The sequence below is a fragment of the Oncorhynchus gorbuscha genome, linkage group LG11 (assembly GCF_021184085.1).
Source record: "Oncorhynchus gorbuscha isolate QuinsamMale2020 ecotype Even-year linkage group LG11, OgorEven_v1.0, whole genome shotgun sequence".
Lineage (NCBI taxonomy): Eukaryota > Metazoa > Chordata > Actinopteri > Salmoniformes > Salmonidae > Oncorhynchus > Oncorhynchus gorbuscha.
The window spans coordinates 80,337,951-80,353,670 of NC_060183.1; the positions used below are offsets into that span (position 1 = coordinate 80,337,951).

Genomic DNA, 15,720 nt, shown 5'->3' on the forward strand with positions numbered 1-15,720 from the left:
AAACGAACCATATTTGGTTAGTAAAGACCCTACTTAGTATTTCCCACCCCACTTTAGCTAAGAGCTAGAAAAGTTTTTCATGTTTTTAAAACCATATTTTGTATTTGTTTTCATAAATCACGTATTGCTTTTTCTTGTTGGCACAATAAAAGTAGCCATTGAATATATATCTTTTGAATGAGTAATCCACATCGCAAAGTTTTGAAATGCGGGCTTTTATTTTGAAGGTTTGCTCATTACCATATACAAGGGACGTCATCCTTTGTGCTGCTAGCAGAAAAACGAGTCTTAGCCGTCAGGTTAAGTGCACCTACCTGACACTTCCTGCTGTCGTCGTTATGGGTTTTTCCTTTCATGCGCGTGGATGACGTTTCTTAGATATATATCACTGCCATGTTTGTATGCCTTCATCAGATGTATTCAATTAGAATTTCCACGTCCTCCGGCTGAATCGCTGCGACCTTGGGTATTAACTCACATTTGGAGGAATATTGGTTGCGGGGTAGTTTAGTCTGCATACGATAGGCCTACTACAAAGATTGGATTGTGATTTGGTGGTTGGAGTTTTTATTTTCGTTTACGTTACCCAGTTGATACAGCAGTGAGACGCAACAGCGAGGGACTGACCCTCGTATTTGTAGAGGTAAGCAACACCTAGGCTACTGAATTTTTGGTTTTCATTTTATTTCGAGCGTGTATCCTATAATAAAAACATTTTTTTCTGTGCTCTATCGACTATCATGAACGCGGTGGCATAGAATGTTTACGTCATGACGAGTGCTTGTACAGGGTAAAGGTGATCTGAACGAGAAAGTGGGTGTACATTTGGCCGTCTCGTACGCATACAAATCTGGGCTAGGTCTATGCGACACTTTCTGCATTGTCCTCGTGACTTTTGTTAACGAGATTTATTTGGCCTATTTTGATGACATTGAATGTGTCAACAGTGTCTCTCCACTGTCTCGCATGTAGGCTACAATTGGCAATGCAACGTAAAGATTAATGCGTTCAGGCTACTAATTTATCAAGTCTATTCATTTACGAACCAGTAATTCTGTAACCCTTTCTGCACTTTCCCGGCAGCCTTGTTAGAGGTTTGCTACATCAGCAGTTATAACATATAATTTGACTTATAAATTAATCTACCCATTGACTATTGAAGAATATTACTTTATGCCTCGTGAACCTAAACTGTTGTACCCCATTAGAACCGAAAATGTAAGATTGTTTTACAAACACTGTTTGTAAAACAATGTAAACACACGCTATTATAGCCTCAAAACATGGTTCAAACTATAATTTAGATATCATGGATGGTCAGTCCTTGCATCCACAGCTCTGTCTTTGAATTTGAGTAATTACATTTCTCCAGCGCCCTCCATCTGATTTTTACAGGAAGTGATGGGTAGTAGGCTGCACTTTTTTTTATTCAACCTCTGATTGGCCCTTTTTTAATTAAGCAGTAAGTATACAAATATATTACCAACAGCCATTTTTATAATTCCATTTTATACCAGACGACCCTACCTAGGCAACATTTGGATGCCCCTATTATTCTAAGAGGCAAAGTCCCCAATCTGTTCTCAATTTATTATCATGCAGCAAATCTTTAAAACATGTTGATCAAGTTGTTGGCATCTGAGTTTTATGGGTCCATATTGAACATTTCTTCTGGAGCCTTCTGTTGGACCATAGCCTGGCTACCCCTACTCACCTCACCACTAGTGGAATAGCCCCTAGTACCCCTACTCACCTCACCACTAGTGGAATAGCCCCTAGTACCCCGACTCACCTCACCACTAGTGGAATAGCCCCTAGTACCCCGACTCACCACTAGTGGAATAGCCCCTAGTACCCCTACTCACCTCACCACTAGTGGAATAGCCCCTAGTACCCCGACTCACCACTAGTGGAATAGCCCCTAGTACCCCGACTCACCACTAGTGGAATAGCCCCTAGTACCCCTACTCACCACTAGTGGAATAGCCCCTAGTACCCCTACTCACCACTAGTGGAATAGCCCCTAGTACCCCTACTCACCACTAGTGGAATAGCCCCTAGTACCCCTACTCACCACTAGTGGAATAGCCCCTAGTACCCCGACTCACCACTAGTGGAATAGCCCCTAGTACCCCTACTCACCACTAGTGGAATAGCCCCTAGTACCCCTACTCACCACTAGTGGAATAGCCCCTAGTACCCCGACTCACCACTAGTGGAATAGCCCCTAGTACCCCGACTCACCACTAGTGGAATAGCCCCTAGTACCCGACTCACCACTAGTGGAATACTCACCTCACCACTAGTGGAATAGCCCCTAGTACCCCGACTCACCACTAGTGGAATAGCCCCTAGTACCCCGACTCACCACTAGTGGAATAGCCCCTAGTACCCCTCACCACTCACCTCACCACTAGTGGAATACCCCTACTCCCCTAGTAGTACCCCGACTCACCACTAGTGGAATAGCCCCGACTCACCACTAGTGGAATAGACTCACCCTAGTGGAATAGCCCCTAGTACCCCGACTCACCCTCACCACTAGTGGAATAGCCCCTAGTACCCCCTCACCACTAGCCCCACACCACTCACCACTAGTGGAATAGCCCCTAGTACCCCTCACCACTCACTCACCACTAGTGGAATAGCCCCTAGTACCCCGACTCACCACTAGTGGAATAGCCCCTAGTACCCCGACTCACCACTAGTGGAATAGCCCCTAGTACCCCGACTCACCACTAGTGGAATAGCCCCTAGTACCCCGACTCACCACTAGTGGAATAGCCCCTAGTAGCCCCTAGACTCACCACTAGTGGAATAGCCCCCCCCTCACCACTAGTGGAATACTCACCACTAGTGGAATAGTACCCCCTAGTACCTAGTGGAATAGCCCCGACTCACCACTAGTGGAATAGCCCCTAGTACCCCGACTCACCACTAGTGGAATAGCCCCTAGTACCCCGACTCACCACTAGTGGAATAGCCCCTAGTACCCCGACTCACCACTAGTGGAATAGCCCCTAGTAGCCCCGACTCACCACTAGTGGAATAGCCCCTAGTAGTACCCCTAGACTCACCACTAGTGGAATAGCCCCTAGTACCCCTACTCACCACTAGTGGAATAGCCCCTAGTACCCCGACTCACTCACCACTAGTGGAATAGCCCCTAGTACCCCGACTCACCACTAGTGGAATAGCCCCTAGTACCCCGACTCACCACTAGTGGAATAGCCCCTAGTGGAATACGACTCACCACTAGTGGAATAGCCCCGACTCACCACACTAGTGGAATAGCCCTAGTACCCCGACTCACCACTAGTGGAATAGCCCCTAGTACCCCGACTCACCACTAGTGGAATAGCCCCTAGTACCCCGACTCACCACTAGTGGAATAGCCCCTAGTGGAATAGCCCCCCTACTCACCACTAGTGGAATAGCCCCTAGTACCCCGACTCACCACTAGTGGAATAGCCCCACCACTAGTGGAATAGCCCCTAGTACCCCACTCACCACACCACTAGTGGAATAGCCCCTAGTACCCCGACTCACCACTAGTGGAATAGCCCCTAGTACCCCCGACTCACCACTAGTGGAATAGCCCCTAGTGGAACCCCTAGACTCACCACTAGTGGAATAGCCCCTAGTACCCCGACTCACCACTAGTGGAATAGCCCCTAGTACCCCGACTCACCACTAGTGGAATAGCCCCTAGTACCACCACTAGTGGAATAGCCCCTAGTACCTCGACTCACCACTAGTGGAATAGCCCCTAGTACCCCGACTCACCACTAGTGGAATAGCCCCTAGTACCCCGACTCACCACTAGTGGAATAGCCCCTAGTACCCCGACTCACCACTAGTGGAATAGCCTAGTGGAATAGCCCCTAGTACCCCTACTCACCACTAGTGGAATAGCCCCTAGTACCCCTACTCACCACTAGTGGAATAGCCCCCTAGTACCCCTACTCACCACTAGTGGAATAGTACCCCGACTCACCACCCCTAGTACCCCTACTCACCACTAGTGGAATAGCCCCTAGTACCCCTACTCGCCACTAGTGGAATAGCCCCTAGTACCCCTACTCACCACTAGTGGAATAGCCCCTAGTACTCCCACTAGTGGAATAGCCCCTCACCACTAGTGGAATAGCCCCTAGTACCCCGACTCACCACTAGTGGAATAGCCCCTAGTACCCCGACTCACCACTAGTGGAATAGCCCCTAGTACCCTAGTACTACTCACCACTAGTGGAATAGCCCCTAGTACCCCTAGCCCCTCACCACTAGTGGAATAGCCCCTAGTACCCCTAGTGGACTCACCACTAGTGGAATAGCCCCTAGTACCCCTAGTGGACTCACCACTAGTGGAATAGCCCCTAGTACCCCGTACTCACCACTAGTGGAATAGCCCCTAGTACCCCTAGTGGACTCACCACTAGTGGAATAGCCCCTAGTACTCGCCACTAGTGGAATAGCCCCTAGCCCACTAGTGGTACTCGCCACTAGTGGAATAGCCCCGACTCACCACTAGTGGAATAGCCCCTAGTACCCCGACTCACCACTAGTGGAATAGCCCCCAGTACCCCGACTTACCACTAGTGGAATAGCCCCTAGTACCCCGACTCGCCACTAGTGGAATAGCCCCTAGTACCCCTACTCGCCACTAGTGGAATAGCCCCTAGTACCCCTACTCGCCACTAGTGGAATAGCCCCTAGTACCCCTACTCGCCACTAGTGGAATAGCCCCTAGTACCCCTACTCGCCACTAGTGGAATAGCCCCTAGTACCCCTACTCGCCACTAGTGGAATAGCCCCTAGTACCCCTACTCGCCACTAGTGGAATAGCCCCTAGTAGTACCCCTAGTACCCCTACTCGCCACTAGTGGAATAGCCCCTAGTACCCCTACTCGCCACTAGTGGAATAGCCCCTAGTACCCCTACTCGCCACTAGTGGAATAGCCCCTAGTACCCCTACTCGCCACTAGTGGAATAGCCCCTAGTCACCTCAACTCTCACATTTGTTGCATTTAAACTAAACAAACACATAAATGCAACAATGTCAAAGCTTTCACTGGAGTTACAGTTCATATACGGAAATCAGTCCATTTAAATATATTCGTTAGGCCCTAATCTATTGATTTCATATATGCATCTGTTGACATGTCTGGTGAATATGAAGACCGTGGAAGAACTGGGACATTTTCAACTTCCAGGAAGTGTGTACAGATCTTTGTGTATTGGGCCCCTGCATTATCATGCTGAAACATGATGGGATGTCGGTGGGTGAATGGCACAATAATGGGCCTCAGGATCTGGTGACGTGATCTCTGTGCATTCAAATTGGCCAGTTAGAAAATGCAGTTGTTTTGTTGTCTGTAGCTTATGCCTGTCAATACCATAACGCCAACATGGGGCGCTGTGTACACAACGTTGACATCAGCAAACCGCTCGCCCACACGACGCCATACACGTGGTCTGCGGTTGTGTGGCCGGTTGGACGTACTGCCAAATTTTCTAAAACTACATTGGAGGCAGCTTATGGTAGAGAAATTAACATAAAATTATCTGGTAACATCTCTGGTGGACATACCTGTAGTCAGCATGCCAATTGCACGCTCCCTCAACTTGAGACATCTGTGGCATTTGTTGTGACAAAACTGCACATTTTAGTGGTCTTTTAGTGTCCCCAGCACAAGGTCCTCCTGTGTAATGATCATGCTGTTTAATCAGCTTCTTGATATGCCACACCTGTCAGGTGGATGGATTATCTTGGCAAAGGAGAAATGCTCACGAACAGGGATGTAAAACAAATGTGCACAACATTTGAGAGAGATTAAGCTTTTATTTCAGCTCATGAAACATGGGACCAATGCTTTTTATAATTTTATTCAGTGTTATTTAGCAGCAACTCAAAGCAACCAAGCCAACATGTTTCACTGGGAAATGACTGAATAATGCTGCTCTGACCAGGACTCTTCAGGGTCGAATTGTACATGCTTTGAATGATGAAGCAATGCGATTTGTGTTTTGGCCTCCCACCACCACCACTGTGAAAGAGTTTATTTGTATCGCACAAACCTGAGCACTGCTGCATAACGGCATTAAGGATGTCGTGCCAATAAAGGATGAAGTTCTATGAGATAAGACCAGGCCAAGTATGGTCTGACTATGCATGTATTGTGCTATTAGTAAGGAAAGGGGGATATCTAGTGAGTTGCACAATTTAATGCATTCAACTGAAATGTGTCTACCACATTTGAACCCAAACCCTCTGAATCAGAGAGGTGCGGGGGGGGGGGTGTGGCTTAATCCACGGCATTGGTGTCCGGGGAACAGTTGTTATTGTGTGTTCACTGTTTTGCTCAACAGTAGATCGGCAGATTTTTCTACCTTGCCGGCTCGGGATACGAACCAGTGACCTTTTCAGTTACTGGCCCAAAACGCTCTTAACCGCTAGGTTACCTGTTGTGATATCTTGTCAGTATGAATGTCGATCAACCATGGAACCTGACAGGATATGCTTGTATGATTTACTAATTGTGTTCCACTAGAGTACGACAGTGATCTGCCCGTGCCATAATGTGCTGTGATAACCAGTGATGTTGATATAACATCCTCTAATGCCCCCCTCATTAAATCTCATCACTGTTTGGTGCATTCCTTGACTGGTTTGCAGCTGAGAAGAGTGCCATTGTAGTCTTACGCTGACAATTTGCATACTTTGTCATTCCAGCCAACATTCCTAAGGAAAGCCCAGTTGACAGCTCTACATATTTACTTTGTTCCATCGTAAATCCATTGCGATGTCACTGTGTTTAATGATTTGTGTAATTTGTTCCTTCCGTCCACTTGTCCCCGTAACTAGCAAGTTGTGTTGAGCTAAAACAGTTGCCATTGTCGCGTAGTGTTTAAAAAATATATATATAAACTACTGTGGTGCATGGGAGAGAAAGTGAAACCAGAGAAACTGGTGACACAGGAAAGAGCGTCTCTCATAAACAATGTTTCTCAAGTTAACAGGAGTTTCACCTGAACTACAGAGTATTTCCTGTTTAAAAAACGAACCCATTTGGCTCATTATTTAAACAGTTTAGTCAGTGGTTTTATTTTTAATTTAGCTACTTTGATTAATTTGTGATACTGAATGGTGGGACAGTTTGTCACATTTTTTTAAAAGGTGAATTTAGTTGTTTCTTAGCAAGTCCAGGTCTGTTGTCTTCTAAATGGCTTGGTCATCATTTATAGATTTAATTGACTGTGTGCACATACCACTAGGGGTTTGTCAATTATTGTTGCTTACTGCAAAGGATCCACCCTTCGGCACCACTATTTACCCTTCTCACTGCAGTGTTATAGACGTATTCCATTGAACCTGCCCAGCAATCAGTGTATAACATGTTCAACCTATCATCTCTGGCTAATGTCCAAGCTCTCTGAGGTGAGTTTCTATCAACTACTCCTCCACAGCCACTGGCAGAGCTGCTTTCACCAATCAAATCCTTTCAGATTTGTCAGTGGACATATCCAGACTGTTGGCCATGTGCTCTGTGGTTAGACGTATCCAGACTGTTGGCCATGTGCTCTGTGGTTAGACATATCCAGACTGTTGGCCATGTGCTCTGTTATTAGATTATTAGACTTATCCAGACTGTTGGCCATGTGCTCTGTGGTTAGACGTATCCAGACTGTTGGCCATGTGCTCTGTGGTTAGACTTATCCAGATTGTTGGCCCTGTGCTCTGTGGTTAGACGTATCCAGACTGTTGGCCCTGTGCTCTGTGGTTAGATGTATCCAGACTGTTGGCCATGTGCTCTGTGGTTAGATGTATCCAGAATGTTGGCCATGTGCTCTGTGGTTAGATGTATCCAGACTGTTGGCCATGTGCTCTGTGGTTAGACGTATCCAGACTGTTGGCCCTGTGCTCTGTTGTTAGACTTATCCAGAATGTTGGCCATGTGCTCTGTTGTTAGACTTATCCAGACTGTTGGCCATGTGCTCTGTTGTTAGACTTATCCAGACTGTTGGCCATGTGCTCTGTTATTAGACTTATACAGACTGTTGGCCATATGCTCTGTGGTTACCTACACTGGTAGTACTTTCTGTTTTTTAACATTTTGTGCATTTTCTGAATTTCTCATTTAGTGGTTGACCTTGATCACCTTGCAGCAGATGGTGCAGCATGTGTAGGCAATGGGCCTAATCTGGAGACAATGGGATATGATCAGATTTTAATGAGGAATTATGTTACAAGCTTAATTCTCATTGCATCTGTCTAGTTTGAGAGGCAAAAGTGGGTCGTTTTGATTTAATCACTCAACCGTGGGCGTACCTTCCCTAATATACATGACTGTGACTGTCAGGCAGATCTGGCATAGTACATCTCTCGGTGCAAATGTTATCACATAAACCGCCTTCTATTTAAACGATAAGGCGTGAGGTGGTGTTATGGCCGGTAACTAAACGATAAGGCGTGAGGTGGTGTTATGGCCGGTAACTAAACGATAAGGCGTGAGGTGGTGTTATGGCCGGTAACTAAACGATAAGGCGTGAGGTGGTGTTATGGCCGGTAACTAAACGATAAGGCGTGAGGTGGTGTTATGGCCGGTAACTAAACGATAAGGCGTGAGGTGGTGTTATGGCCGGTAACTAAACGATAAGGCGTGAGGTGGTGTTATGGCCGGTAACTCACCAGAAAACTGAAACCACGAACCACTGCATATAGGAGCGGCAGGGTAGCCTAGTGGTTAGAGCATCGGACTAGTAACCAGAAGGTTGCAAGTTCAAACCCCCGAGCTGACAAGGTACAAAATCTGTCGTTCTGCCCCTGAACAGGCAGTTAACCCACCAGGCCGTCATTAATCCCTTTGTAAAGGCAATCGCAGGCAAAATGTCAGTACAGAGACAAAGTGGAGTCGCAATTCATTATCTTGCTTCACGATATCCACCATTGTTCCTGTACCCAAGAAAGCAAAGGTAACTGAACTAAATGACTATCGCCCTGTAGCAGTCACTTCTGTCATCATTAAGCGCTTTGAGAGACTAGTTAAGCATCGTATCACCTCTACCCTACCTGACACCCTAGAACCACTTCAATTTGCTTACCACCCTAATAGATCCACAGATGATGCCATCACACTGCCCACTGTCCTATCCCATCTGGACAAGAGGAATACCTATGTAAGAATGCTGTTCATTGACTACAGCTCAGCATTCAACACCATAGTACTCCATGTTCAATAAGCTCCGGGTCCTGGGTCTGAACCCCGCCCTGTGCAACTGGGTCCTGGACTTCCTAACGAGCCGACCCCAGGTAGGGATGGGGTTCAGACCCAGGACACCGAGCTTAATGACCTTGAAGGGTACTATGGTGTTGAATGCTGAGCTGTGGCCACGCACACCTCCAACTCAATCATCAAGTTTGCAGACGACAAAACAGTAGTAGGCCTGATTACCAACAATGACGAGACCGCCTACAAGGAGGAGGTGAGGGCCTTGGTAGTGTAAATAGCTTTTCACTCAATGTCAACAAAACAAAGGAGCTGATCGTGGACTTCAGGAAACAGCAGAGGGAGCACTCCCCTATCCACATCGACGGGGCCGCGGTGGAGAAGGTGGAAAGCTTCAAGTTCCTCGGTGAATAAATCACTGACGATCTGAAATGTTCCAACGACACAGACAGTGTGGTGAAGAAGGTGCAACAGCGCCTCTTCAACCTCAGGAGGCTGAAGAAATTTGTCTTGGCCCCTAAAACCCTAAAACCTTTACAGATGCACAATTGAGAGCATCCAGTCGGGCTTCATCACCGGGTGCAAACTGCCTGCCCTCCAGGACACCTACATCAAATGATGTCACTGGAAGGCCAAAAAGATAATCAACCACGTGAGCCACAGCCTGTTCACCCCGCTATCATCCAGAAGGCGAGGTCAGTACAGGTGCGTCAAAGCTGAGACTTAAAAACAGCTTCTCGGTCCCATCAAGGCCATCAGACTTAAATAGCCATCACTAGCCAGCTTCCACCCGGTTACGCAACCATGCACCTTAGAGGCTGCTGCCCTATAGACATAGACACGGAATCACTGACCACTTTAACAATGGACCACTAGTCACTTTAATGTTACCATACTGTTTTACTCATGTGTATGTACTGTATTATATTCTACTGTATTTTAGTCTATGCCACACCGACATTGCTCAATCAAATATTTATGCATTTCTAAATTCCATTCTTTTACTTTGTAATGTTGTGAATCACTTTTAAATTCTACCTCACTGTTGGAACTAGGAACACAAGCATTTCGCTACACCCGCAATAACATCTGCTAAATATGTGTCTGTGACCAATAAAACTTAATTTCAGTCTATCAGCATTCAGGGCTCAAACCACTCGGTTTATAATCGGAGTTAGAATCCACTATTCAACAATGCCGTGGTGTGACTGTCAAGAAGGGTGTTGTAGAGTGGGAATTATTTTCAGATCTATACGGACAGTCATTAAACACTTCCTGAAGTAGTTCCAACAATAGGTGCCTTACTACCACTGCACCAAGCAGCCTTTACAGAACTATAAAGATAATTTTTTTTATTGAACCAGGTAGGCCAGTTGAGAACAAGTTCTCATTTACAACTGCGATCGGGCCAAGATGAAGCAAAGCAGTGTGAACAGACAACAGAGTTACACAAACAAATGTACAGTCAATAACTCAAGTTACAGAAAGCGAAACCAACAACTACACATACTGAAATTGGATGCATGTCCAATGAGGGAAAAAATTTTTTTTTTTTTTTTTTTTGCCGAGACTTGTATATATTTTTTTGTAGCATCTGATGACCTAAGGTGGTGAGTGATGACCTAAGGTGGTGAGTGATGACCTAAGGTGGTGAGTGATGACCTAAGGTGGTGAGTGATGAACATGAAATTCTCGTGCGGCCATGACGCAGGTGGAGCTAGACTGTCAAATCTTCCCAAGTGTTTCTTGTTTGACCAGCAATTTTTTTCAGCAACTGGTATTGTTGAATTCGGTTGGCCATTGGCAGGTTTGCGAGGAACAAACTACTGTATTTAGCTTCTAGCCTTTTTAGCTTTTTATCATTTTCATTGTGCCGTCCTCGAGTAACGGGCAGCTTTGTGTCCTAACGAGACAAGACATTTTTCTGTGCAAAATGATGCTGTTATGGATGTATATACATTTTAAATAGAAAACAGCTTATGCAAATGGTTATACTTTGCTGTTGTGCTGCGGAGTTGGACAAAACTTTGTTAGCCATAGTTGGCTTGCTGGCAAGCAAGGGATTAGAATGTTGCCAATTTACATGGCAATTGAACAAATTCCTACTGGTTAGAGCGCTATAGAATTGTTTCCTTTGGTTACTGTGGTATAAGCGGGATAAACAGCTCCACTCTCTACTAGGCCCGGGATGATACCATTAGCACTTTTTTCCCCCATGTCATAAATGAAAACATGAAGCAGGCAACTCATTAGCCCTTTTTAAAAACATGCTATTTGTAAAATATGGTGTGCTATAGCTTGGAAAATAAATGTGCATCTGAATGATAACAGAATGTTTTATCAACATTTAGGGATGTTTTCCTAAATAAGTTAAATCCGCTTTTTTGTTTCCTTGCTACGATACCAAGGAGTAAGGCGATACGGGTTTGGTCCCGGTTCTTCTCTACATTACCTTGGACATCTTCAATTGTGAGAGATGCAATCTAAACCACAATCCAGAAAATCACATTGTATGATTGTTAAGTAATTAATTTGCATGACATAATTATTTGATACATCAGAAAAGCAGAACTTAATATTTGGTACAGAAACCTTTGTTTGCAATAACAGAGATCATATGTTTCCTGTAGTTCTTGACCAGGTTTGCACACTGCAGCAGGGATTTTGGCCCACTCCTCCATACAGACCTTCTCCAGATCCTACAGGTTTCGGGGCTGTCGCTGGGAAATACGGACTTTCAGCTCCCTCCAAAGATTTTCTATTGGGTTCAGGTCTGGAGACCGGCTAGGCCACTCCAGGACCTTGAGATGCTTCTTACCGAGCCACTCCTTAGTTGCCCTGGCTGTGTGTTTTGGGTCGTTGTCATGCTGGAAGACCCAGCCATGACCCATCTTCAATGCTCTTACTTAGGGAAGGAGGTTGTTGGCAAAGATCTCGCGATACATGGCCCCATCCATCCTCCCCTCAATACGGTGCAGTCGTCCTGTCCCCTTTGCAGAAAAGCATCCCCAAAGAATGTTTCCACCTCCATGCTTCACGGTTGGGATGGTGTTCTTGGGGTTGTACTCATTCTTCTTCTTCCTCCAAACATGGCAAGTGGAGTTTAGACCAAAAAGCTCTATTTTTGTCGTCTCAGACCACATGACCTTCTCCCATTCCTCCTCTGGATCATCCAGATGGTCATTGGCAAACTTCAGACGAGCCTGGACATGCGCTGGATAGAGCAGGGGGACCTTGCGTGCGCTGCAGGATTTTAATCCATGATGGCGTAGTGTGTTACTAATGGTTCTTTGAGTCTGTGGTCCCAGCTCTCACCAGGTCATTGACCAGGTCATTGACCAGGTCCTGCCATGTAGTTCTGGGCTGATTCCTCATGATCATTGATGCCCCATGAGGTGAGATCTTGTATTGAGCCCCAGACCGAGGGTGATTGACCGTCATCTTGAACTTCTTCCATTTTCTAATAATTGCGCCAACAGTTGTTACCTTCTCACCAAGCTGCTTGCCTATTGTCCTGTAGCCCATCCCAGCCTTGTGCAGGTCTACAATTGTTTTTCCCTGATGTCCTTACACAGCTCTCTGGTCTTGGCCATTGTGGAGAGGTTGGAGTCTGTTTGATTGAGTGTGTGGACAGGTGTCTTTTATCAGGTAACGAGTTCAAACAGGTGCAGTTAATACAGGTAATGAGTGGAGAACAGGAGGGATTCTTAAAGAAAAACAAACACAGGTCTGTGAGAGCTGGAATTCTTACTGGTTGATAGGTGATCAAATACTTATGTCATGCAATAAAATGCAAATTAATTTACGTAAAAATCATACAATGTGATTTTCTGGATTTCTGTTTTAGATTCCGTCTCTCACAGTTGAAGTCTACCTATGATAAAGATTACAGACCTCGGCATGCTTTGTAAGTAGGAAACCCTGCCGATTTGGCAGGCTATCAAATACTTGTTCTCCTCACTGTACATAGCGTTGGCGTTTTATCCCTTTTACTAATGAAGCTGACTCTAAATAGGATCATTTTGGGAAGCCTCCAAAGGAATGTCACACTGTCATCTACTGTTACAATTCCCAGGTTGCACAGAAACGCACACCAAGTGTGTCTTGTGTTAAGCTGCTCTCCTTGGGGAGGGGTGCGCCACTGCTAAGGGAATACAGGGGAAACACTGCAGATGGAGAATGCTTCCCAGGGAATTGTTTTGGCCTGACTTTCTTTTAAATGTCAATGTACTGCAGATGGAGGAAAGGAGACGAGCGGAGGAAATCACTGAAAACTATTGAGATGCACCCCCATAGCATGGCCTGTTTTTTTTCCCCCTCAAAGGATGATGAGGGCATCTGTGATATGGGACTCTCAGTAGGCATTATTTGGCCAGAGTTTAGTGCTGCAGCCACTCCACTGACTGGCACCTATGCTGTGTCAGCGAGAGGCTGCAGGCTATGCATCCCCCCCATTGCCCCCCTTCGCCTGTCACTCTTATGACCCATTTCTGCCAGTCCAGTGGAGACTAGACATGTAATTAGTAAGGCAATGTGGTGTTTGCAAACTTCAAAACAGTGACTCGCTCCTACAGGTTCATGCACTGCAACATCCGTAGAGTACGACATTACCTCACACAGGAAGTGGCGCTGGTCCTGATCCAGGAACTTGTCCTCTCCTGTCTAGACTACTGTAACTCGCTGGTCTCCCCGCTTGTGCCATCAAACATTTTTATGTCGGCTCTGGGATTCGAGCCAGCAACCTTTCAGTGACTGGCCCAACACTCTTAACCACTAGGCTACCTGCCGCTCTGCAAACCCTTACAATTTATCCAGAGTGCTGTAGCCCGCCTGGTGTTCAACTTTCCCAAGATACATGTCACCCAGATCCTCCGCACACTCCACTGGCTTCCAGTCGATGTTCTCATCCACTACAAAACAATGTTGCGTGCCTACAAAGCAGCAAGAGGAGCTCTGGATAAGGCTGCCTGTAGGGTTTGAGCAGAGCCTGGATAAGGCTGCTTCCCTACCTTCAGGCTCTGCTCAAACCCTCCACCCCAACCTGAGAACTCTGTCCTGCCACATCTGGTCTTTTGGCCCTCCCATCCCTACAGGAGGGCAACTCCCTCTCAGCCAGGTCCAAGCTCTTCTCTGTCCTGGCACCCTAATGGTGGAACAATTTTTGTATTTTGTATTTATTTATTTAACTAGGCAAGTCATTTAAGAACAAATTCTTATTTACAATGATGGCCTAGGAACAGTGGGTTAACTGCCTTGTTCAGGGGAACAGTGGGTTAACTGCCTTGTTCAGGGGAACAGTGAGTTAACTGCCTTGTTCAGGGTCAGAACGACAGATTTTTACCTTGTCAACTCGGGGATTCGATCCAGCAACCTTTCGGTAACTGGCCCAACGCTCTAACTCGGCTACCTGCCGCCCCAACAAGCTTCCCAATGAACTCCCTGCCCATCTTCTGAAAACATCTGAAACCCTACCTCTTTAAAGGGTATCTTAAATAATCCCACTTGACTCTATATATATATATATATATATATTCCCCTTACTTGCTCTGTCTTTGCTGATGGCTACTTTGAGAAAAAATGTACTTGCTATGACTTCGATATGTGGTTCTCCCACCTAGCTCTCTGAAGATGAATGCACTAACTATAAATCACTCTGGATAAGGCTGTCTGCTTAATGACTAAAATGTAAATGTGTGTTTTGCATCACTACAGTATTATCCCAGTCTCTTTTGTATTTTGATTGACGTTAACTTAAATCCCCACGACAACCATTAACGTCATGTAAGAGTGTCCGCCCCAGTGGCAGCTGTTTCCATATCTGGCGTGGCAAGAGGCAGCATCGCTTGCCAACTTTAGATGTGCAAGCTATCAGTTTGCAGGCTAACTAGAGCTCTGGTTTTTACGTCCCAAACCGTACATGATATTAATACACACACGCACACGCACACACACACACAGCACATCATACTTTTTACAAATGTGTGGTGATATAACTGCATATCATGTGAAATGTCTCCAAATATCATGCAATGCATTTTTCTCATTGTTAACCTCGTATAGATCGTCTTCATGCTAATAAGGAAAACGGCATGTGTAACTAAACACGTGATTAGGCGTATCTTATATCTTCATTGACTACGCCCTGCTGACACACTGGATGAGGGTGTGTATGGAAGCAAAGTTGAAAGGTCACTTAGTAAGGCTCCTGCTAGAAGTTTAACCCGAACCACAGATTTAGGATCAGCTTTGCCTCCCTCACTCCTAACCTCATCACAGGACATGCAGTACAAGTTAAACATGTGGACACACCTCCTCATTCCAGGATTTTCCCTTATTTTTAAATATATATTTTTTTACATTGTAGAACAATAGTGAAGACATCAAAACTATGAAATCATGTAGTAACCAAAAAGTGTCAAACAAATCTAAATATATTTGTGATTTAGTAGCCACCCTTTGCCTTGAAAGCTTTGCACACTTTTGGCATTCTCTC

The 15,720-nt window shown here is 45.7% G+C and overlaps 1 protein-coding gene across 3 annotated transcripts in view; it reads left to right on the plus strand.

Moving 5' to 3' along the window:
• Positions 1-309: 309 nt before the first annotated feature.
• Positions 310-15,720, plus strand: part of LOC123989539 (ras-specific guanine nucleotide-releasing factor RalGPS1-like) — a 318,616-nt gene continuing 303,205 nt past the window's right edge. For all 3 annotated transcript variants that reach the window (XM_046290621.1, XM_046290623.1, XM_046290622.1), the window contains exon 1: positions 310-643. The gene's annotated coding sequence lies outside the window, so the exon portion shown is untranslated. The remainder of the gene's footprint in view (positions 644-15,720) is intronic.